The sequence below is a fragment of the Maniola jurtina genome, chromosome 7, assembly GCF_905333055.1.
Source record: "Maniola jurtina chromosome 7, ilManJurt1.1, whole genome shotgun sequence".
NCBI lineage: Eukaryota > Metazoa > Arthropoda > Insecta > Lepidoptera > Nymphalidae > Maniola > Maniola jurtina.
In genome coordinates this window covers 657,561-683,717 of record NC_060035.1, presented here as the reverse complement: position 1 = coordinate 683,717, position 26,157 = coordinate 657,561, and the positions used below count along the sequence as shown (strand labels likewise).

Sequence of the window (26,157 nt, the reverse complement as noted above, 5' to 3'; positions counted from 1 at the left end):
ATCCCACCGAGTTACGAGTCTCCGCAATTACAACGTACAATGACTGTGCACTCTCAAACCTATTTGCAAATATTGAATACCGTCTCGAGTATTGTGTAAACTGTAGACGCCATGCTGCCAGCTATTGTTCGGGACTTCTGTCTATTGCTATACTATGTTGATGTCTTGAGATATAAACAAACTACTTGATAACTTAGAAATTCTCATTACAATGATGTTTATTCAAAGTAGTGGTTGAGTATTGAGTAGTTATTATATGAAACAATAGTTGATGCTCGCTACTTCGTTTCCGAGGATATACTTAGCTCTTTAAAATCCCGTGGGAACTCATTGATTTTCCGGGATAAAGAGTAGCCTATGTGTTAATTCAGGGTACAATCTATCTCCATTCCAAGCAGCCAAATCCGTTCAGAAGTTTTTGCGTGAAAGAGTAACAAACATCTATCCATACATATACCAACTTTCACTTTATAATATTAGTAAGATTTTAAGGGTTATCCCACACAAACCGCGTCTAGACCGTTTACTCGGTCGCATGACCCGATATAAACCTATAAAGTGACTTTGGCAGACCAAAAAACGATCTAAAAAGCAAAAAAAAAACGCATTTGAAATGGCACCACCCGGCCGCTATATTTTTTTTAAATCTAGTGTCACTCGGGATTGGGATGTAAGAATTTCAACGATACCTACCATCCATATCTGTTCAGGCATTTAGAAGTTATGGTGGAACAAAGAACTTCACATACATATACACCTACATGAGATTATAGAATACGAAAAAGGCAGGAAAAGCTATGTAGTGTTATGTGTATATCACATAAGCCGAGTCACAAGCAAATCTAGAATTGCTTTAGGGATCTAGGGAGTTCCTGTCCACTGTGTCCTCTGATGAACAGTATGGAATCGATTTCCGATTGCCTTGGCTTGAGTAAGTAAATACATACTGTACCTAATTAAGAGTACTTTAGGCATAATGATTTTAGAAACGAAGTTAGGGTTTCATAACAAAACGGTGAAAAACTACATACAAAATTTATCAGGGAGTTGTGAAACAGGCCCTAATAAAGTTCATGAAAACATATTTTTGCTATCACTCCCGGTAAGGTTCATAACTCTTTCAACCAACACGACAAATATTATGTCTCGAAAGGAAAAAACTCATTCAATTGAAATAAAACCACGACAAATAAAAAATGCAAAAGAGAAAAAAAACAGTAACACATTATAGTGCATCGCGCATCCTTTGACAGTGGAATCGTTTATATTTTTAGCCATACATTTGATTTTATTGAATTGACTTTTACAATAAATAATTTGAATCGTCAATTGAATCTACCTCTGGTTCAGAATACCGACTCCCGAGAATAACCAGTGAGAAATACAGCGATTGCTCTGGTATTGCTCTACTAACGGTGAATGATTTGAGTTCGGGCATATTTTACGATTGCTCGGCCACACTATTCTTCATACAGCGAATGTTTTGAGTTTGGTGAATTTTTTAAATGAGCTTGGAAAATCAGGGGGCTGGGCATTCTGTGACAGGAAATAGTTTTTACTGTGGTGGTGGCATGAGATAGGTATATCCCGGAAAACAAAGAACTTTCGGCTCTTCCGAATCTACTTTCCGAACCGATGGTAGAGTTTTCACGTATTATCATAAATGGCACATACTGTCCTATATAAATATAAATAAATAAACGGTTGTTTATTTGGGACTAGATAGCGCAAACACCTCCTGTGTGGGACGACCTCCTGCCCGCTGGACCGATGACCTAAAGAAGGTGGTGGGGAGCGGGTGGATGAGGAAGGCGGAGGACCGTGTTTGGTGGCGCGCTCTTGGAAAGGCCTATGTCCAGCAGTGGACGCATACAGGCTGATGGATGGATGGATGGATGAGCGCAAACACAGAACACAGGATGAGCCACAGCAACATACAGAGTAAAAATACAAATACTCACAATCACAAATACAACTTAAATACCTAAATATTTCTTATTGAAATAAATAAATTGTACTAATATCATTTCCGTGGCAATTTTAAACAGCCTATGAGTATATTCGCGCCAACCATTCGGGTTAGCACGTGTGTGAAACGATACGATCGGTTGCCGTCAACCACACAATTGACGATATCACGAATAATTTGCCGAATCCCGATAGTGGAGTTGTACCATAACAGAAATTTTTGTCCCAAAAAAGGTGAAATTCGCCGATGACAAGATTAAGCCGGTCGCCCCGCAGGCCACAATTTCCTATAAATATTAACCCTTATAAATATTCCGGTCTCGTTTCAATTCCATCTTAATCTTCAGAAGGATTGTTTACAGTAAACATGCAGATTGGAAGTTAACTGGAAGGATCTTTCAGACTTACCGCCGGGGCATTTACAATTCTAATTAATCCCGCCTGTGTTAGATGTAGAGATGGATGATTTCACAGATAGCATGTGAAAAATCACGTGAGAAGCCTTTTTGTATGGAACACTAGATTTATTACTTAAAATAGTCTGTGAAAAATCATGAAATATTTCACAAGGTTTGGTAAAAGGTAATTAATTATATTACATACCGCAAATTCCGCTTTATTATTTTACGAGTAATTTTGCACGCTCATTTTGCCCTCATAAGAGCTAAGACTTCAATGGCTAAGACGCTAAAAAGTATGCGAGCAAAAACACTCGCATTATTTCGTGTGAGAAAGAGGGAAACCATTTAGTTAAATTAATTTAGCAAACGTTTTCTCACTTGCCTACAATCATAAGTGGGCAAATTCACCTTCAGTGAAAAACCACCCGTGAAAAATCAGTGACACGATTATAATTCATAGTTAAATCAATGTAGCAAAAAATTTAAAAATCACTTTGCGTGAAAAATCACCTGTTAAATCGCTGTGAAAAAAGATTCAAATTATTCAAAAGTAGCAATAACGCCCATATCTAGTTAGAGGAACATTTGGTTCAACTGAATTGGATCGAGTTATTGTTGTCCGAGCTTTGCATTCTGATGTAACGGACAGTGGAATACTAATTTCACCTTATTATGGGTGCCGTGATAGCCCAATGGTTAAGACGTAGACTCCTACTCGGGTGAACGTTGGTTCGATTCCGGGCACGCACCTCTAACTTTCGGTTACCACTTGCGATGTCAACATTTTTTGTGAAGGAAAACATCGTGAGGAAACCTGCATGCCAGTATACTTAAAAAAAAAAAGTTCTCCATATTGTTCTCAAAGGTGTGTGAAGTCTGCCAATCCGCACGTGGTCAGCATAGTGGACTATGGCCTAATCCCTTCTGACCCGTACTCAGTAGTGAGTTGGCGATAAGTTGATTATGATGATGATGATGGTGCTTGTGGATTTTAGATGGCCCTTTGAGTGTAGAACCCGTTTTTTAAAATTCCAACTGAACATTTCATCACTAACCCATTGCCGGGTCACTACTGAGCACGAGTCTCCTCTCAGAATGGCAAGGGTTGGGTATAGTCTATCACGCTAGCTAATTGCGGATTGGCAGACTTTACACACCTCTGAGAATATTATAGAGAAATCTCAGGCATGCGGGTTTCCTCACGATGTTTTCCTTCGCCGTTAAAGCAAGTAATACCTATTACAACAGTTTTACTTTGAATAACAAGTATAAATTAAAAATTTATAACACCCCCGAGAAGTGAAGGTTAGAGTAACTAGAAAAAAGATGATAACTTTCAAACGGCTGAACCGATTTTCTTGGATTATAGCTAAGAACACTCTCGATCAAGCCACCTTTTAAACAAAAAAAATAAATTAAAATCGGTTCATTAGTTTAGGAGCTACGATGCCACAGACAGATACACAGATACACACGTCAAACTTATAACACCCCTTTTTTTGGGTCGGGGTTAAAAATGCACATAACTCTGAAAAATTAGCGGTTTGAGCCCAGAATCGAACCCTGGACCCGACCTTTTAATCACTAGGCTATCACCGCTTAAAAAGGTAGATATTCAAATATAATGAGTTTCAGCATCCCCGCAATAATATATTCAAAACGTGCTTTATACCAGTTCCCGAAACGTACACAGAATGAACTCCTGAAATGCATTCCGTGAACCGTAACAGCCCTATTGTCTTCACATGTGAATGCACGGCTTTAAATTGACGTAGAGTTTCTAGGTTGAGCAGTTTATATGGAGTTTTGCATAAAAATGGCCTTTCTGATGAATCTAAAGAATAATGGTTTATTACGCACCCCTTTTATGAATCTCTCTGCATGGATAGAATTGAAATCGAATTTTTTTCACGAATAATCTCTTCATTAATTTTCGCCTAAACCCTTTTCATTCTGAGAAGAGCCCCGTGCACAGTAGTGGACCGGCGCAGCGGCGACAAGTTGATAATAATGATGATGAGGATGACGAACGATAACTGTCACATTCAGAGCTTTGATTAGCTACGGTTTTCCTTTCGTATTATCTAAACTAATATTACAGAGAGGTAAAGTTTGTAAGTTTGTTTTTGGGGGCGATTTTGAAAATTCTTTCCCTTTCAAATTTTATATTCAAAAAAATTACAGATTCCTGCGAAAATTGTAATAAGTAACTAGTGTATAATAAAAGCAAAGCCTCTACGCCAGTCGAAATAATCGTACCATTTATTTCACATGAGCAACTCCCGACCTAGAAATGCCACGTCGATTTGAGCTCACTCTAGCATTCACGTGACGCGGGTTGCTCCACCACAATACCCCTTTACGCTCCACAAAATGTAACACGTTATTCCGGGGGTAGTTTTTATAAAACCACATAAAATCGTTAACAGGGCTCTCTCCATCACTTACTCCATACAATCGTAGTCCCAATTTCATTTGAATATTAAGCAACCAAAGTCCATGAAATTTTGCAGACATATTCTAGAAACTAATATCTGTGTCTGTGGTGTTCTAGATTTTTCTAAAATAATGGAGTTTTTAAATTACAGGGGCTCAAAGATTTGTATGTGAATTTTTAAGACCGCGTAACTTTGAAACCGAATATTTTAACGGAAATCTGGAAAACCACAGGCTTAGATATTAGTTCTCGGAACGTTTCTACAAAACTCCATTGAGTATGATTGGTTAGTATTCAAATGAGAGACGAACTACGTTTGTATGGAGCGAGTGACGGAGAGACCCCTCTTAAAACTGTACTAAAAACGTCGCTCTCAAAACAAAATTGTAACCACACACACCTAGTTACGTGAAATAAATTAAAAAGTCAGAACCCCATAATCCAAAAGCATCATTTCCTCTAAACCTCCGTTTATACAAAACATATTGACGTTCAATTTTCATCTGGTGGAGTATTTCTAAATTCCAATTACCTAAAACGCGGGCACATTCAATTTGCACACGTGAAGGTTGTATAGGGATGACTGTTTATAGGTAAAAAGCCTAAATTAAACACAATAAACATACCTATGTAAATAATATTTGACTTTTTACTACGTCATATTTAGATATCTGTATGAATATTTTTTCAGATCAGCGCCTTTGACAGATGTTACGTTGCGTTGTTTTTATCTCAACCCCACCGTTACCCACACATATAAAAATCATGTGCAGACGTGCCGGTGTGCCGGTAGTAGTAATAGGCAGTTCGCTTTTATGAAGCGTCCAGGTTGTGGTAATATTACCAACCATTTTGAGATTTATTTATAAAAACACCTAGAGCATCGCTACATATATTCATTTTCATGACTTTGCCGGATCACTATTGAATACGGATCCTCTCAGAATAAGAAGCTTTCAGCCATAGTCTACCACGCTGGCCAAGTGCGGAATGACAGTATATGAGAGCATTATAGGCTTCAATAGCTCAACGGTTGAGTAAAGGAACGGACTGAAATCCGAAAGGTCGGCGGTTCAAACCTCACCCGTTGCACTATTTTCGTACCCACAAGCTTTACACTTAGTTGGAGGGGCAAGGGAAATGTTAGTCATGATAAAAATGCCTTATATTCTTTGTTCTAATTATACAAAATCCCAGGTATGCGGGTTTCCTCACGGTGTTTTCCTTCTTAATGACTTTAAACGCATATAACCATCTTAGGATTTATTAAGACGTAAATACTAAACAGTCTCCGCCAAAATCCAATCAAGCCCGCTGAATATTTGCCGACATAACGCAAAACGCAACACAGCAGTACTCATTAAGCATTCAATTAAGTAAAACGCAACGCGTGTTTGCGGAACACTCGCTGCCGTGTTTACCGACACGCGGCCAAATTACTGCGACGTGTACTGCGCGGTAGACATTATAGCTACTAATGAACTGATACAATATCTAGGTAAGCTACTAATATCTAGGTATTACAAGGGACGCTTGTCCGCTGAGGACAAAGTTCCCTCTTCTACTTACTTCTACCTTCAAATCTATCCTATATCCAATCTACAATACTTTCTATCTTTTTTGTACCTATTCTACTCCCTTAACTTCCTCTCGCACTGCCAAGAGTCACTGGTAGAGATCTCTTTTAGAGATAAGTGCTTCCTTGTCCACTTTTTGTTTTTTTTCTCTCTACAACTTTCTGGTAACAAAAGTCCTTTTTGTTTAGTTGGCAACCTAGTTGGCGATCCAAGTGTGCCAGCTGATTGATTGCAAAAAAAAATAACATCAAGTAATGTACAATCTTTTTTTTTCGAACAACTAAGCATATTATGTCAAACAATGGGTAGTTTTAATCTATACTATAAAAGGAAAAGGTGACTGACCAACTGATCTATCAACGCACAACTCAAACGACTGGTCGGATCAGGCTGAAAGGCATGCAGATATCTATTATGACGTAGACATCCGAAGAGTTTGTGCAGTTGGCATAAGATAATGATGAAATATTTTGTAAAAATTCTGCAATTTGGAAAAAAATACATTTAAACTCCCAAGTAGGGATCCCAGCTAACTTTGTTCTCAGCTCCACATAAATCCTATTGCTGCATCTAATTATCCAGTCTTCCATACCACTACCCTCATAAAACCGTAACAAATATCATCCTCCCATGTGTTTCTACTTAACAAACCAGAAAAATACTCCAGCATGGCGTCTCAAATGGGAAGCGGTGACTTAATAACCCTGGTGCTACCAATTAAACGTCACTTCACCTTACTTTGTTTACATTTTATGTTCAATTCGTATCGATATATTATTTTAAGGGGGAAAATAAAGTGCTTCCGTTTTAAAATTGGGTAATTCAGTTGATAAAGTGGGCATTGTAAGGGAATCTACTTTTGAAAATGTAAGTTTCTTAAATTGAAAGAGATTATTCATAAATCCACATCTCTTAGGCACATTAATATTTAAAAGAGGTCATCGGCTGATAAGCAAGCATTTAAAGAGATCCTAGAAATTAATATAACTATTAAGTAGTATTCAGAAATCTTTTAGCAACATAACAAAGATTTCCATAAAGGTAAACGCAAAAAGACTCCCAAAAATATTCGTAGAAAAACGAGAAATGCCTTGTACAAATGGGCCACAATAAAATAAACCCAGACCACTGACATGAAGGTAGAATGGCGTATATTTTCTCTTTTTTAACGGAACCTAAACGTTTGTCTCAAAGAAAAAGATGCTTGTTCTGACAGATGTCACATCCAGAACACTGGCGCTTTGCCAAGACGAAAAATCTTAAAAATGCTGTAGGTAAGGACAGGTTAGGAAAATGGCCTTTGTTATAACTAAAAACACAACTATTTATTACTATATGCTATAGAGGTCACATAGCTCGAAAAACCTTTACATGTTGGGGTCCCAAGTTGCTGGAATTGCGACCTACGGAAATTAAAGATCTCATTAGGTGGACAGACGACATCAAACTTGTTGCAAGGAGCCGCTAGATTCAGGCGGCGCAAACCCGTGCCGTGTGTAAATCCCTACAAAACACTTATATATCTGTGTTGATTGACGTCTATCGGTTGATAATGATAATGATGATGATTTAAAGAGATCTCCCTACGAGAGAAATTTAAGGAAACAGGTATTCTTACAGAAGCTTCTCAATACATTTACACTAATACAATTTTTGTACGGCAAAACATTCTCAGTTACAAAAAAATCGGTGACTTCTACGACAGGCAAACAAGAAACCGTAATAAGCTTGCAAATCCTACGCTCCGCCTCAGGAAAGTGGGAAAGTCATTTGTAGGAATTAGTGTAATATTTTATAATTCAACAATTAAAAAGAGCAACCGCCGAGTTTCTTGCTGGTTCTTCTCGGTAGGAACAGCATTCCGAACCAGTGTTAAATTATTTTGACGATTCAAAAGCACTTTTAAAGGTTTATTTGAATAAAAATCTATCCTATTCTACTCTAATGATCATCAATTTTGTGGTTTAAAAATTCATTAACGATATTTTCTTAACCCTTAACGTTATTTATACTTCCTCACAGATTAAGTATGTTAAAAGCGTTCCCACATCCTAACATCTTACTTAATCTTTGTTTACAATAGGAGATACGAGTTAAAAAGCGTCAAAAGAAAATTTCTCCACGCTCTGAAGACAATGACAGCATTGTAAGCAATTTAGGTTAGTGTAGTTCACTCAACTCTCAACTGGTCTCCTGCGGGATACACAATCCTTCTACGTACCACGTCACCATTACCAACATAGCTAATTCTTACTTTATCCAACTGTGCATCATCCATTGCGGTTTTGGCTTCTTCAAATTTAAGATTGTCTGTTTTTGGGACATCGTTGTATGTAATTTTATGATTTATATCATTTCCTCGGTCCATTTCCTTAGTTTCTTGGTGAAAAGTAACCCGATACCACGAAACTCTACGCGGTTTGCTCAGCAAACACAATATGAAGTGACTATTGACTATTCCCGTTCCCATCACGACGTTTTTTTTTTTTTTCAATTTTGCGTTTTGTATACGGAGGACGCGTGTTGAGTTTCATAGGGGTCTGTGTGTATATTTTTTTTGTTAAATAGGAAATAATAATGGTACTTGAATATGCGGATTGTATTACAGGGGTTTACGTTATAACTATTGATACGTGATCGGTTTTCAATAATTCCGAATTGAAATAACCCTTTCCTTTTATTTTATTGGATAGAATTGATATCCAATCAAGAAAAATAATACATAACTATGATAAGCTCACATAATATTCAAAAATTGCGAGGGAATTGACTATTATTATTGAATATTAAAATGATGCTTACGACTTCATTCACACAGATTTAGATTTTATAAAAATTCCTTTGGAACTCTTTCCGGGATAAAATTACTCCATCTCCAAATGCTATGCTATAATGTGTCTAAATCAGTGGATGGGGTCTGAAAAGGTAACAGACAAACATACTTCCACATTTTTAATATAAATTTGGATGATAAGCCACTGTTTTACTAAACGTACGGCTTAAACTTTGTAGTAATGTTTATCCCAGCAACCTGTTACTTACTTACCGATAAAAGAAAAATATAAATAATAAAAAACAAGCTTATTACTAACATAGGTCAAATCCCTGACAGGGCTTTGTCCGGTCGTCAAACCGTATGTAGAACGGGTAAAATGGGGGTAGAATAACATATTAAATGAATTAATCTTTGTCATTTGACCCGCATCAAGGCCGGAGTGAGCAAGGCTGTAATTAGAGCAAATCGTTGACATGGGTTGACTTCGTGTAGATAATGTAGATTTTTAATAAATAATTAAATGAAATTAATTAACACATTGGTACACAGAAAATCGTCACTCTCATTCCTGTGACGATTTAAATTAAATTAATTATTAACATACTTTCTGATTATCAATACATTTAAATGTATTGACATTGCTAGATATAACAAGGAAATATCGAGAAAACAGATGATGCATGAATCTTGGTACAAGAATCTCCAATGACAAGTTTCCGAGTAGCGAAGACTACTTACTATAAGTACTCTATCCACGGAAAGAAGTCAGTATCTATAAGACTCTCTCTGTTACGTAATGCGATACAAATGATAGAGACAAAAAACTCAGTGCGCGTTAACCATTTTGAGTCACCAACCAATCACATACGAAACTATGTCTTCAAATTGAATTTCAATTGAATTGATTTTGTTTTTATAAAAATTCGCCTGAGTTTTTTGTCTTTGTCATTTCTGTGCGATTACGTAACAGAAAAAGCGCTAAACTAACTTCTTTCTATGGATAGGGTATAGCGATGTTACATCCATACTAATATTATAAATGCGAGAGTGTGTCTGTCTGTCTTTCTGTCTGTCTGCTACGTTTTCACGCCTCAACCACTGAACCGATTTTAATGAAATTTGGTACAGACTTGGGATACATCTCGGGGAAGTACATAGGCTACTTTTTATCCAAGAAAATCAAAGAGTTTCTAACGGGAATTTCAAAAAACCTAAATCCACGCAGACGAAGTCGCGGGCATCGTCTAGTAACTTATAAATTAAAGACAGGTGCAGGCTTTTTAATAAACCAGTTGATTACTTTAGAAAATCCTCGCGTGTAAATCAAAATAATACCCCAAACCATACATTGAGTAAAAGCATTGTACAAAAATGTATAAGAAAACAACAAAAAACTTTATGGCAGTGCCATAAATCATAATTAAAGGAATCACACGTGCACAGTATATATCAATTAGTCACCGAAAAACATATTTCTTCGGTAATTAGAACCCGGTGTTTTACCATCTGCCTCCAATTATTTCACGGCTTTTAATGACCGTGAGAAGTCGAATTTCGATATTAATTTGGGTATCTGAAGGATTATTCCGGATCCTGATTTTTGATGAACCGATAAATTGAAGACGGGATTTGTAATAATACTAGCAAGTTAAACGTCTATATTATAGCCCTATTTATGTCACTCTGCTGTCTGTCTGTATGTCCGTCTGTCATTCCGCGTGTCACAGATCTGTAGCTCAGCGACGAAATGAGTAACAAACCTGAGATTTTGGGATTTGGTGTGAAAAGTTGACCCAAAATAAAATACGTATCATACATGAAAAAAGAGCCGAGAGGAAGAAAAGATTAAAAGATTTAGTCGCTCTAATAATAACATCAAAGGTCGGCGGTTCAAATCTCACCCGTTGCACTATTGTCGTACTCACTCCTAGCACAAGCTTTACGCATAGTTGGAGGGGAAAGGCGAATATTAGTCATTATTAAAATGACTAATATTAAAAAAAAAACTGGTAGCGATCTCTTATATACCTAAGTGCTTCCCTGTCCACTTTTCTTTCTTTTTTCTTTTAATTGTTCCAACTGTCTGGTACAAATAAAAATAATAATAAATAAATAAAACAGAGCTGACGATTCCATCTTACCCAATATTTCTATCTGTGAATAAGATTAACCACTTGGCGTTGGTGGGTGTCTCTATTCAAGTAAATACATTCTATTCAAATGGCTTACATCCTACCTAGCTCTTAGCTAAGTAACCTAGGTCCAACATAAAAGACACTGAAGTCACTAGGGTCTCCGATAAATCGTAGCACCAATAAATGGCCAGCGCGCTTCGACAGTGAATCGAAAGGTGCAGCAATTAAATCCCTCAAGATTAAATGGACTCTATCCATTTGTGTTCTTAAGCTTTATGTTTTGAGGTCCAAAATACGGGCAAAGGCGATTTTCTTTGTTCTAAGATAATATTTTAGGTATCTACTGCTTATTCTAAACCAATTTCTATCATCTGGTACAGCGGTATGGTGTCGCCTTGCAAGGAAGAATTTTTAGATTTGATTCCTTGTTAGATAAAAATCAATTTTTACACCATTTTTTGGAGACTCTCCAGTCTTTCATTCCAGTTCATTTGGTCCAAAATAGTAATATAATGTAATAGAATTATTCGATTTTGGACTACATGATAATTTATAAAAGTTATCGTCAAGACCTATCGACTGCTAGGATTGGGTGTGGTGTCCAAATTATTATCTTAATATCAATAATAATTAATAGAAAATTAGAAGTTGTGGGCATCAGCTAGTATCAAATATACAGATAGAGTGGTAGCTAACTAATACTGAAGCTCTATGAGCCCAAAAATACTTGAGCTAATTTAGGAATTGATTTCATTTTCCATATTGCAAGATGAACGTGTAATAGTACCCTTGAGTTAAAAAGGCTTATAGTCGAGGATTAAAATATAAGAGCTGTCTATTTTTCTTTTCTTTATTAGTTATGCCATCGATTTTACGAGTTAGCCTGTCTTTAGTAACATAGACCAAGCCCCGAGGCGATGTCTGATCGCAAAGTAATTAATGCTTTAGATGTAGCTTTCTTGTGTGTAAATACTAACCGGGGACACTAGGAAATTGGTCTGGAATAAAGATACGAGCTAAATCCACGATAACAGGCTAATGGAATTAATTTATATCAGCCACCGGCTATACTGTTGATAGATAAAGTTAAATCCAGTTAGCATTTTAATGTAGGTAAGTAGCTAATATTTTTTACTTGAATAAATAAGTTGTGTGCGTTTTAAGTAATTAAATACCACTTTTTAAGGTGAAGGAATATATCGTATTGGAAACCTGCATGCCTGAGAGTTCTCCAAAATATTCTCAAGTGTGTGTGAAGTTTGCCGATCTACCCTTGACCAGTGGGGTGGACTATCATGATCGAAATATGACTGGTCATCTCACAATGAGAATTGTTTAGGTCGTAGTCTACCACGCTGACCACGTGCAGAATGGCAGACTTCATACACCTTTCAGAAAATTATGGCGAATTTTCATGCAGGTTTCCTCACTTGTGTTTCTTCACTGTTAAAGCAAGTGATATTTAATTTCTTAAAACGCACCTGAATCCGGAAAGTTAGGGTTGCGTGCCCGGACTCGAACCCCTGACATACCGAATAGTAGGAGAGGAGACCTGGTTCTCAGTAGTGAGCCAGCGATGGGTTGATGATGATGGTGATGATCAAATATTCCCTTTCCATCCTGTCATATCTATGCTACACCTATCCAAGTTATAGCTTCTATCTTGAAAGCATTATCACTTGGTAGCATCGGGTTAGTTCGTAGTCAAAAGCCAAAGGGTTTAAATTTGGTTTAAACATTCAAAGCTATACAATTTCTAGTGCCATATGGGTGAATTTTGCATACAGCATAATGCAAAACAGAGTCGAGGCTTTGTATCAAATTAGCATACGCTGACGTCTGGAGACAAGCTAATTCAATCTCGATAAAGAGCTGTTTGTATTGTACTGTGAACCTCTTGCGGCACATTGAATATATTACCATATACGGAACCCTAAAAACCAGTCAAGTGCGAGTCGGACTCGCACACGAAGGGTTCCGTACCATCCTACAAGATAGGTAAACATTTTTATGTAGAATACTGCAAGTTAATGACGAACTGCGCCATCTATATGTGATTTAGTAAAGTAATTTATTCGTGAACACATTTTTTTTTGTGATGTAACCACAAATTTACGGTTTTCGGATTTTTTTCCTCTACTTGTGCTATAAGACCTACCTACCTACTTTTTATGATTCTAGGTCAATGGGATGTACCCTATAGGTGTTCTTGACACGATTCTTGAGATCACTACATGGATGGTAGAAACAAGTGTAAATTAAAAATTTATAACACCCCCGACAAGTGAAGGTTACAGTAACTTTGAAAGAGCTGATAACTTTCAAAAGGCTGAACTGATTTTCTTGGATTATAGCTAAGAACACTCTCGATCAAGCCACCTTTCAAACAAAAAAAACTAAGTTAAAATCGGTTCATTAGTTTAGGAGCTACAATGCCACAGACAAATACACAGATACACAGATACACTCGTCAAACTTATAACACCCCTCTTTTTGGGTCGGGGGTTAATTAAACGTATCTACATGCACGCCATGTAAACTATGTACATTGCACATATACCATTTAAGTAAATGTGCGATACCTGTACAGAACAATCAATGATACATCAACCAATGTTAATTTGTACTGTAAACAGAAGTGGCAATCAGAAATGCATTAGTAATGAGCCCTTACTATAAGATCTTATCGATAAAATTAATATTTTGATGAATTGAATATTGTATTGTATTGAGTATTGTAAGTATGTGAACCCCAGCAAGTTTTTTAAAACACGCAAATATTATAAGCTTTACACTGAAAGATTTAATTTATCACACTATCACACTAATATTATAAAGGAGAAAGTTTGTATGTGTGTGTGTGTGTGTGTGTGTGTGTATATATTTGTTACTCCTTCACGCAAAAACGACTGGACGGATTGGGCTGAAATTTAGAATGGAGATAGATTATACCCTGGATTAGCACATAGGCTACTTTTTATCCCGGAAAAGTTCCCACAGGAATTTTAAAAAACCTACATTCACGCGAACGAAGTCGCGGGCATCAGCTAGTTATCTAATATTAATAAATATTAATTTCCGAAGTTCAAACAACGTTTGTTTTAAAACCATAACAATTAATCATCAGGCACAGACAAAATTCAGGGCCTGTTTCACAACCGCCAGATAAATTTTATCTAACGGGTAAAGACATTTTGACAGATTCCCAAAACAAAAACTGTCACTTCTTTATTCGTTAGATAAAGTTTATCTGGAGGTTATGAAACAGGCCCTAAAGATAAAACAGCTCTCAACTTTAAATCGCAAGTTTGAATTCTTAGCAAATTTTCAAGGAAATCTATATTAATATTATAAAGAGGTAAAGTTTGTAAGTTTGTTTGTAGGAAGCAATCTCCAGAACTACTGAACCGATTTTGAAAATTCTTTTACCAATAGAAAGCTACGTTCTTCCTGAGTAGCATAAATTATATTTTATTCGATCGAGCACCCGTGCGAGACCGAGGGGGTCGCTAGTTAACTATAAAATTTAAAGTATTAATACATTATGAAAAATCAAAATCAATTTTGTTGTTCAAAAACAGCGTTTCAAATATCAGTTGGAAAACTGCAAAATTGAACATACCAAACATTTCTATAGCTTTTATGTTTCATTCAAAACCCCTTTTTCACTCGGCACTCGAATTCACTTCAAACAAATGGTTGGGTCGGCATTTTAAACACTCACAGCACCGAATATTTGCCGAACATACGTTATTTTATTCATAGTAAGCCCCAACGGTAATGGATACTAGGTACGATGCTTTGGAAACAATGCAGTTCAATCAAAATAAATGCAATCAAACAAGTGTAAATTAAAAAATTCTAACACCCCCGACAAGTGATGGTTACAGTAACTAGAAAAGAGCTGATAACTTTCTAACGGCTGAACCGATTTTCTTGGATTATAGCTAAGAACACTTTCGGTCAAGCCACCTTTCAAATAAATAAAAAAAACTAAATTTAAATCGGTTCATTAGTGTAGGAGTTACGATGTCACAGACAGATACACAGATACACAGCTATACGGACAGATACACAGATACACACGTCAAACTTATAACACGCCTCTTTTCAGGGTCGGGGTTTAACCTCCGACCCAAAAAGAGGGGTGTTATCGTGGCAGCTTATTTATACACTCCTATAAGACAGTATATTTATTTAAATAAAACAAACTAACAAGGACTCTAGGATATAGAGCTTCCTTTAGCATTTAACTGACATTCAAACTACTGGTTTTACACGCCAATGCATGTCGGAATCATTAGACCATAATATTTGAGAACTGAACGGACTTGTGAGACATACGCCAGCTACTGAGAACTTCGATAGTGTTGGGCAACGTGAGCTATCGATAATCTTGGATTAAAATTGCCGCTATACCTGGCGACAATTTATATTAGACTGGCTGATGCCCGCGACTTCGTTCGCGTGGATGTAGGTTTTTTAAAATTCCCGTGGGAACTCTTTGATTTTCCGGGATAAAAAGTAGCCTATGTGTCCAGTAGTTTTTGCGTGAAGGAGTAACAAACATACACACACACACACACACACACACACACACACACACACACACACACACACACACACACACACACACACACACACACACACACACACACACACACACACACACACACACACACACACACACATACAAACAAACTTTCTCCTTTATAATATTAGTGTGATGTGACTAGCTTATGCCCGCGTGGACTACACAATTTTTAAACCCCTATTTTACCCCTTAAACGGCTGAATTTTCAAAAATCCTTTCTTAGCAGATGCCTTCATCATAATAACTATCTGCAGGCCTTCAGCCCGATCTCTCCAGTGACTTGAGCTGGGCGTTGATAGATCAGTCATTGATTTGACTCGCTCCAGCAACGCGCAGGGCTGCAATTGCTTGAAAATTATGGCATATTATTGTAAATTGAACAATTGAAAAGAGCAACCGCCGAGTTTCTTGCTGGTTCTTTTAGGTAGGAACGGCATTCCGAACCAGTGGTAAATTATTTTGATGATTCAAAAGCACTTGTAAAAGTTTATTTGAATAAACATATATTCTATTCTGTTCTTTTATTTATCTGAAACCTTCCCGAAAGTCTCAACAACAACTGAGCAATTTTGTAATTTCGAACTTTGAGCTTATAGCTTTCTGGAGGAATACAAACCCATTAAGGATTTGGGTTGATTAGTCAATAAAGACTTTTGTTTTTGTATGTAGGTAGATATTGGTGATGTATTAAAATTATGAAATAATTTTTTTAAGAAATTATCGACACCTAAAGTTAGTCTAATTCGCATTTCACTAGTGCACTAGAGTGTTAGGACGTGTGACGGAGCTCTTGAGGTAATTGCCGTATTCCGTACTGCACTCGCTGGTGCATATTCCTGTCGCTCTCAACGACTTCGCTTCTATATCGCTAATGATATCTACTGAGAAGTGAGAAGGATTATTATTATTATATAACACTAGCTGATGCCCGAGACTTCGTTCCCGTGGATATAGTTTTTTAAAAACCCCGTGGGAACTCATTGATTTTCCGGGATAAAAAGTAGCCTATGTGTTAATCCAGGGTATAATCTTTTTCCATTCCTTTCAGCCAAATCCATCCCATAGTTTTAGCGTGAAAGAGTGACAAACATCCATACATCCATTCCATACATATTATGTATACAAACTGTCGCGTTTATAATAGGTATTAGTAGGATTGCTATCCCTATTTTTGACACAGTCTATTCCGGCACGGCGCTTCTGAAGGCATTCTGGCTTTAATTCTCAAGTGGAATAAGCGCCGTGCTCAGTAGTGAGCCGCTGATGGGGTGGGGTGATCGTGATGATGATGGTGGTGGAATATGGATAAAGGTGGAAATAGAAATTAAAGCGCAGTGTGGGATGACCTCCGACCCGCTGGACCGACGACCTGGGGCATTAGACGGGCCTGCCCGCGAAATTCAAATTTAATTTGGTTTTTCGCAATTTGTAAACTAATACGACAACGTAGGCTTAATATGGTATTTTAATTGCGACAATGACAGTATCATTCTTACAGGTTTATATAAAAATCTTTACTTGAAAGAGTCCAAGTTTAAGAAATTAATTCTAGTATCGACTAATTTGTGAGAATAGTCGATACTAGAATTAATTTCTTAAAACTGAACACTTTCATGTATTATGATGTGTGTGTTTCATTTATACTAAACAGTTTAATAAGTGTTTAGCTTACAGAGTAAGCCACCGGCAAGTGTATGAATTTCCCGCGTCACCGAACTTAATGAATTGGATTGGAATCGACCGCTTGTTGGGTTCGCGGCGAGCATAGGTGTTAATTACACCTTTACCTTCTCTTTGCGATATTATGTTATATTATGATGTGCGTGTTCCATTTATTAACCCCCGACCCAAAAAGGGAGGTGTTATAAGTTTGACGTGTGTATCTGTGTATCTGTCTGTGGCATCGTAGCTCCTAAACTAATGAACCGATTTTAATTTAGTTTTTTTTGTTTGAAAGGTGCCTTAATCGAGAGTTTTTTTTAGCTATAATTCAAGAAAATTGGTTCAGCCGTTTGAAAGTTATCAGCTCTTTTCTTGTTACTGTAACCTTCACTTGTCAGGGTTTGTTATAAATTTTTAATTTACACCTGTACTAAACGGTTTAATAAGTGTTTAGCTTACAGAGTAAGCCACCGACGAGTGTATGAATTTTTCGCGTCACCGAACTTAATGAATTGGATTGGAATCGACCGCTTGTTGGGTTCGCGGCGAGCATAGGTGTTAATTACACCTGCTGATATGTTATGTGGTGTGTGTCTTTCGTTTATACTAAACAATTTAATAAGGGTTATTAAAAGGTGCGAAAAGGTAGGGAATATCGAATAATATAACAATCCGGGATAAAAAGTACTGTATGTGCTAATCCAGGATATTATCTATCTCCTTTTCGAATTTCAGCCAAATCCGTCCAGCAGTTATTGCGCGAAGGAGTAACAAACATACACACACACACAAATGCACACAAACTTTCGCCTTTATAATATTAGTGTGATGATAGTGGCAATTGAAACCCACCAAAAACATTTCATGTAAAATGTTGCCAAGACTCACAAGTTCATAATGCTTTCACTGTTAAAAAGTTATGAGATCTCTAGTAGAGCCAAGCCCCTAGCTGAGCTTAGAATTGCGCTGCCCATGGGACCTGTCCCAAGTCCAAAGTATATAGCTCTTAAATGCTCTTGAGTGTATCACATTTATAACAATAAAGAACAAATAACTCTACTTACAAGCTCTGATTTTACAAACCCTAAATCTTGGTTAAAAAAGGACGGCTTGGCCGTTTAATGTTCGTGGTACTTTTATCTGATATGACATTTAAGCCCGGAATAGCTTGTGCGACAATCATGAAGAATATTATAAATTAGTAATTGTCGAACAAACTATTCCTTATGACCTTAATATTATAATATGTTATGACATGTAATAGTTTCACGAACATTAAACGGCCAAGCCGTACTTTTTTAACCAAGATTTAGGGTTTGTAAAATCAGAGCTTGTAAGTAGAGTTATTTGTTCTTTATTGTTATAAATGTGATACACTCAAGAGCATTTAAGAGCTATATACTTTGGACTTGGGACAGGTCCCATGGGCAGCGCAATTCTAAGCTCAGCTAGGGGCTTGGCTCTACTAGAGATCTCATAACTTTTTAACAGTGAAAGCATTATGAACTTGTGAGTCTTGGCAACATTTTACATGAAATGTTTTTGGTGGGATTTCATTTCTTTTTGGCAGGTGCCTTAGATTTTTTTTTTGGATCTATTTTTTGTAGGTACCTACATCATTTTCATGGGCCGCTCTCTATCGTTACCTCTTTTTTTAAAAGCTTTTATTCCACTTGCAATGTATGTAACTATGTTTGTTTGGGTGGAATCTTGCAACTCAATTTTAAAGCAGATATATCAAATTTCAGTCTTTTAGGACTTCAGGAAACACATTTTTTAAATGTACAGACTGGGAAAAGTTTATTTTCCTGTTGTTTGAATGAAATCCCTAGCCTACATACCAAATTTCAGTCTTCTAGGACTTAGGGAAGTACTTTAGAACTTTTGACTAGAGGGGTTTTGAATGGCAATAAATCTGAAACCATAACAGGTAGAGAATTGATACTTGGTACGTTTGATAGGTCTGTCAAGGACATATTATCCTGAAAATATCAGCATTCTAGCGATAGACTTTACAAATAATTTGCTTCCCCCATACGTGGGAGTGGAGGGGGAAAATTTTGAATTTCTTAATTTTCCTGTAGTTTGTATGCAATTTCTAGTGTACACACCAAATTTCAGTCTTCTAGGACTTCGGGAAGTACCCTAGAATTACAGACTAGAAGTTTTGACTGTCAATAAATCTGAAACTATAAAAGCTAGACAATTGATACTCAATGCGTTTAATAAATCTGCCAAGGACATCTTATCCTGAAAATATCAGCATTCTAGCAACAGAATTTACAGATTTGCTTCACCCATAAGAGGCGTAGAGGGGGGGCATTTCCAATTTCTTAATTTTCCTGTAGTTTGTTGTCAATTTCTAGTCTACATACCAAATTTCAGTCTTCTAGGACTTCGGGAAGTACCTTAGAGGTTTTGAGTAGAGGTTTTGATGATCATCAGTGAGGGACGAAATCGGCGTATTTTAGGTATCAATAAATCTGTAACCATAAAAGCTAGATATTTGATACTTGGTATATTTGATAAATTTGCTGAGGACACCTTATACTGCAAATTTCAGCTTTCTAGCGTCATCCAGACCGAAGTTATGACGAGTCGAAAATACGGCGAAACACTTCGAGAAAAAGGTACGTAGCGCCCCGGCCGCCGTTTGGCTCGTCTTGGCGGGGGCACTGCCGTGCCCCCTGATAAATTTGCTGAGGACACCTTATACTGCAAATTTCAGCTTTCTAGCGTCATCCAGACCGAAGTTATGACGAGTCGAAAATACGGCGAAACACTTCGAGAAAAAGGTACGTAGCGCCCCGGCCGCCGTTTGGCTCGTCTTGGCGGGGGCACTGCCGTGCCCCCTGATACACATTCTGTGAAAACTTCAGGTCTCTACCTGTTATGTTGCACGAGATACAGCCTACTGATAGACAGACGGACAGACGGATTGACAGTGGAGTCTTAGTACCTAGTAGGGTCCCGTTGGTACCTATCGGGTAATCGCACTGTGAGAATTTACGTTGAAGAGTAGGTATTTATAATCGTCCATCATGATCAACCCATTTCCGCCCCACTACTGAGTACGGGTCTCCTCTCAGAATGAGAAGGGTTTAGGCTATAGTCTGCCACGCTAGCCCAATGCGGATTGGCAGACTTCACACACTTTTTGAGAACATGGAGAACTCTCAGGCATGCAGGTTTCCTCACGATGTTTTCCTTCACCGTTAAAGCAAGTGATATTTAATTGCTTAAAAAGCACATAACTGAAAAGTTAGTGGTGCGTGCCCGGTATCGAACCCCCGACCCCCGATTAGGAGGCGGACGTTCTAACCACTAGGCTATCACAGCTTATTTATAATCGTAATATTCATAAATTCGTGAACATAATCGATGAATCCCGAGGGTTTGTGCTAAAGAATCTGTAACGTAAATCGGTTCGGCTCAATGGATACGAAGCGATATTAAAATACGGGTTACGCAATATCGGAGGAAACGTTCAGGTATAATTTTGTATAGATTACATTTCTTATTTTGTTTTCCTAATCGTTTTTTTAGGGTCTCGTGGTGAAATACGCAACCCTTGTAGTTTCGTCCATTCTCTCCGTCTGTGTGTTACAAGTTACGACCATTTTGAAAATAAACTAAATTTCCTGCTAAACATGATTCTAGGTCAACGGGAAGTACCTACCCTACAGGTTTTCTTGACAGACACAACAGACGGACAGACAGACAGACCTTCCTTTTGAGATACAGACAGACATTCCTTTTGAGTTACGGAACCCTAAAAACCAAAAAATCTCAAAAACAAACATTCTGTCAATTAGACAACGCAAAACCTACAAAGCGAACATCTTATTTCCCTATTGCCTTCATCAACCCTTTCAAAGAAACTATTTGTGGAACGACTCGTTTGACAATAAACGGAATTTTATCCAGGTCATTTGTTCCCAAAACAAAAGGTAAAAAATATATATTATTCTGTTCTTTTTTGTAAGAAAATCCTATCTATTATAATGTCGCGTCCCGCGCTTCGCGATCTAATTTCCCATTCATCGAGGACCTTGTATCTGGCATCCATCTGGAAAACAAACTTTGTACTGCTACCATTACTACCTCTATTACAAGAAAGATAAAGCACATTTTCCTATGAATCTTTGCTAACAAAAATTCAATATTGATCGAAAAGACAAAGGTATCCTAACAGTTATATGACTCTTAAGATGAAAGATATAGGTGTTATAATCGTTTGTTGTTTCGTAGAGTTATGATTCTAAAAGGAATTCGATACAAATTCGAAGTATGTATATTTTTTCATTTCGCGGAAGGCTCTTGGAGTTATGCTGAGGCTATACAAAAATATCGGTTTGAGATAAGAACGTGATTTATCAACAGCTGACTGCATAACAAATCGTTTCCTAAATAATCTATACATATAATAAAATTGTAGAAAAGTGGTGTCTGTACAATGGAAATATATAAAAAAAATAGCAGGGGTTGTTATTATATCGATGCCGAACCCGAAATTGTAATTAATTTTTTTTTGTCTTTTTGTCTGTTTGTCTGTTTGTCTGTGTGTTTGTGCACGCTAATATCAGAAACGGCTTATTCGATTTAGATACGGTTTTCATTAATATATTGTAGTAAGCTTCACTTAACATTTAGTGTTTATTTCATGTTAATCGGTTCATAAATAAAAAAGTTATGTCAATTTACACAAATTTTTTTTACAAAGAATCACGGCGAACATTTTTAACGGACAGAGTACGTACTACACGCCTCGCGCCTGAGCGTCCGTGGCTATATAAAGCGCGCTGAGAGCTATTCCACGCGAACGAAGTCGCGGGCACAGCTAGTAAATAATATAAGTATAGATTATTACGTCTATACCCACGTATTTAGTCGATGTAAGCCCAACTAATTTAGAACTCATCCGAGATCTTTAGGGACGCAGCAGAAGAGTCTAGAGCTCGTTCACACAGGCTGCGTAAGGGTTGCGGAAGCGTAGAAGTAGCGCGTGCCATTGCGTTGTAATGTATGAAACTGTATGAGACATGGCATACCGCTTGTGTGGCGTGAACTTTCACATAGACGTAATGCGTGCAGTTATGTCTACGGGTTCACACGCGTCACTACGCACGTGTCACGTGTACGTGCTGCATACGCAATTGGCGTGACTCGGCCTTTACCACGACGCGCAGCGAGCTGTGTCCCTGTGAAAAAGGATGCATGGGCTATGTCAGTAACCATGGTTTTCCTTTGGTTCCTCCTTACTTCGAATCCTCGAGGAAATTCCTACAAAGCCCTCTCCGTAGCTGGTGCGAAAATATCACACTATTATTATAAAGGCGAAAGTTTGTGTGTATGTGTGTGTGTGTGTGTGTGTATTTGTTATTCCTTCACGCAAAAACTACTGGACAGATTGGGCTGAAATTTAACTTATTATTATATTAGTATGGATTTATATTTATTAGTATATTAGTATGGATTCTAACTTGGTTTAATTAACCAAGTTAGAATCCATACTTATATACTAATAATATTATATATACATGCGAAAGTGTGTCTGCCTGTCTGTCTATCTGTCTGTCTGTCTGCTACGTTTTCACGGCCCAATCGCTGAACCGATTTTATTGAAATTTGGTAAAGACTTAGGATACATCCCGGGGAAGGACATAGGCTACTTTTTATTCCGGAAAATCAAAGAGTTCCTACGGGATTAAAAAAATCGAAATCCACGCGGGCGAAGCCGCGAGCATCCCCTAGTAGCTAATAAAGTACCACCTACAAACAGGAACCCTAGTTAATCTCTGATAACTCCTAAACTCGGTTGCGGCTAATTAAATGATTATCAGACTACACGTCCACATAGTAGGAGGATTATGGGGATTTTATAGGCTCCCGTGATTGGATTCTTTCTAATGTTGTTTCTTTTCTTTTATTTCCCTTTTCTTGCGTGTTTTGCTCCTAATTTTATTATATTCCAGCATTAATTGGCCCTGTTACATTAACAAAAAATAGTACAAGAGCAGATTTTTTACAATAAGTACATTTTTTCATATTGTAAAATTAATTAAAACACCTCCCTGAAATTTTTCACTTACTACTTTACAAATTTTCAGTTGTTACAATATTTTCACAGGTCTGTTTCCTTAATTGATCGTATAAGTGACAACTTTTGTATTGGAATGAATAACGATAACGATTGGAGTAACGATAGGATTCTTTTCTTTCTATACCTACAATTATAGGTGTATTGAAAGATACGGTCTATCTCGTTTTTATTTTATTCCAATTTTTCACGCGGACGAAGTCGCGGGCATAAGCTAGTAAAGATATATTGCAATATCCGGAAATGCACAGCAAATAAGTTTTAGTTAGTCGAAAGGAAAGTTAATGTCAATCACCTAAATAATTGAATGAATGCTTGATCGAGTTCCAATCCCCTTTTCCCTTCCCCAAGGAAATGATCTGTTTCCTGGGATATTGGATATTGCTAATCTACAGGAGGAAAATACTACGCCGATGTAGAATACAAAACTTTTCCAATGCTTTTTTTGTACACTATTCATATTGAAATTATCATGAAGAATAATTATAAGTGTATAAATTAAAAATTTATACCTAACAACCCCGACAAGTAAAGGTTACAGTAACTAGAAAAAAGCTGATATCTTTCAAACGGCTGAACCGATTTTCTTGGATTATAGCTAAGAACACTCTGGATGAAGCCAACTTTGAAACAAAAAAAAAAATACTAAATTAAAATCGGTTCATTAGTGTAGGAGCTATGATGCCACAGACAGATATACAGATACACACGTCAAACTTATAACACCCCTCTTTTTGGGCCGGGGGTTAAAAATACTGGTTAAAATATGGAATTTAGAGTAAATACCTGATAAATATTTACTTTGTTGTACCTGATTTTACTTTGTTAAGTATTTTTTGTTAACTTCGACTGTGAATTTGCTGTAAAAAAACCGGCCAAGTGCGAGTCAGACTCGCGCACTGAGTTCCGTACTCGGGTTAGTTTTTTCGACATTTTGCACGGTAAATCATAACTATTGTGCATAAAAATAAATAAAAAAATAATGAAAACAATAAAACGAATTTATTTACAAACATTTTATATCCTTACCTGCGCCTATATGAAATGAAATGAAAATGAAATGAAAATTTATTTCACAAATTTAGATATACGCATTTCATGGAGTCCTTATATAAAAATTAATATATAGAAATTAATATTAATATATATAGAAATTAATATTAAAATGTTCCATTATCCAACTGTGTGTGATTTTGATGGCAATCGCTAATTAAATGGATGCTTGATTGAATTTCAGTCCGCTGTCCCTTCCCTCAGGGAAATGAATGGTTTCCGGCGCTATTGCATTGCACACCGTTCATCCATATTCACTCCTGTAATAAAATCTAGGTTCTTAGTAATGGTGACATGTCCCAGTTTCTTTCTCTATTGAGTACTTACTCATAATATGCAATTCTTCTTCGACTTAGCGTTTTCCCGTTAGGAGTCCGCCTCGCCCAACTCATACTCTCATGCAGTAATCTCTTACTATTTACACACTTATAATTATCTACTTATTTTTACTTATAAAATCATATATAAAAGGAAAAGTTGACTGACTGACTGACTGACTGATCAACGGACAGTTCAAACTACTGGAATGATCTGGCTGAGCTATTATGATGTAAACATCCGCTACAAAAGGATTTTTGAAAACCCAAAATCCTAGCGAACAAAGTTTTGCTTATCGTCTAGTCATTAATAATGTCAATTTCTTGGTAAAGTGAACTACATTTATATTGAAGTTCGTTTACTGTATAAAATAAAACAAGTGTAAATTAAAAATTTATAACACCCCCGACAAGTGAAGGTTACAGTAACGAGAAAAGACCTGATAACTTTCAAACGGCTGAACCGATTTTCTTGGACTATTCCGCGCCTACGATCCAAAGTATCCGAGCATTTTTCCAAAACATTATTTTCAAATAAATAATTTTGTATCTAGGCAACGACCATCTTGACAGCTTGACATTTGTCAATTGACATAATATTATGAACCTAACGGTTGTCTAACCTTATTTTCTACAAGAAAACTAGAAAAGAGCTGATAACTTTTAAACGGCTGAACCAATTTTTTTGGATTATAGCTAAGAACACTCTCGATCAAGCCACCTTTCAAACAAAAAAAAACTAAATTAAAATCGGTTCATTCTTTAGGCGCTACGATGCCACAGACAGATACACAGATACACAGATACACAGACACACAGACACACAGATACACAGATACACACGTCAAACTTATAACACCCCTCTTTTTGGGTCGGGGGTTAAAAACAAGGTCCCATGAGTAGATAGAACTACTGACTAGCACTACAGCTGCTCTTAAGCCCTTAACCCAAAATAAACTTGTCCCTTCTTATCAATCTATCAGAATGTCTTTGCCAAAAAGGGTCTTTCCAAAACAAATTCAAGTCATGTCAGAGCCGGGTATGTGAAAAGAACACGGGTTAAGTGCGGATATCCGATGGCGGTTAATTTATTTACACACCGGGTATATGCCGGGCATTGGGTGATTGACCTGGATA

General features: G+C 37.0%; 1 long non-coding RNA gene across 1 annotated transcript; it reads right to left on the bottom strand.

The window, feature by feature from the left end:
- Window positions 1-6,370: 6,370 nt before the first annotated feature.
- Window positions 6,371-20,519, bottom strand: LOC123867267. Its single transcript, XR_006796371.1, has 3 exons — window positions 20,452-20,519; window positions 7,107-7,116; window positions 6,371-6,381 (listed from the first exon to the last, which is right to left on the bottom strand). It is a non-coding gene; the product is annotated as an uncharacterized LOC123867267 (long non-coding RNA).
- Window positions 20,520-26,157: the final 5,638 nt, after the last annotated feature.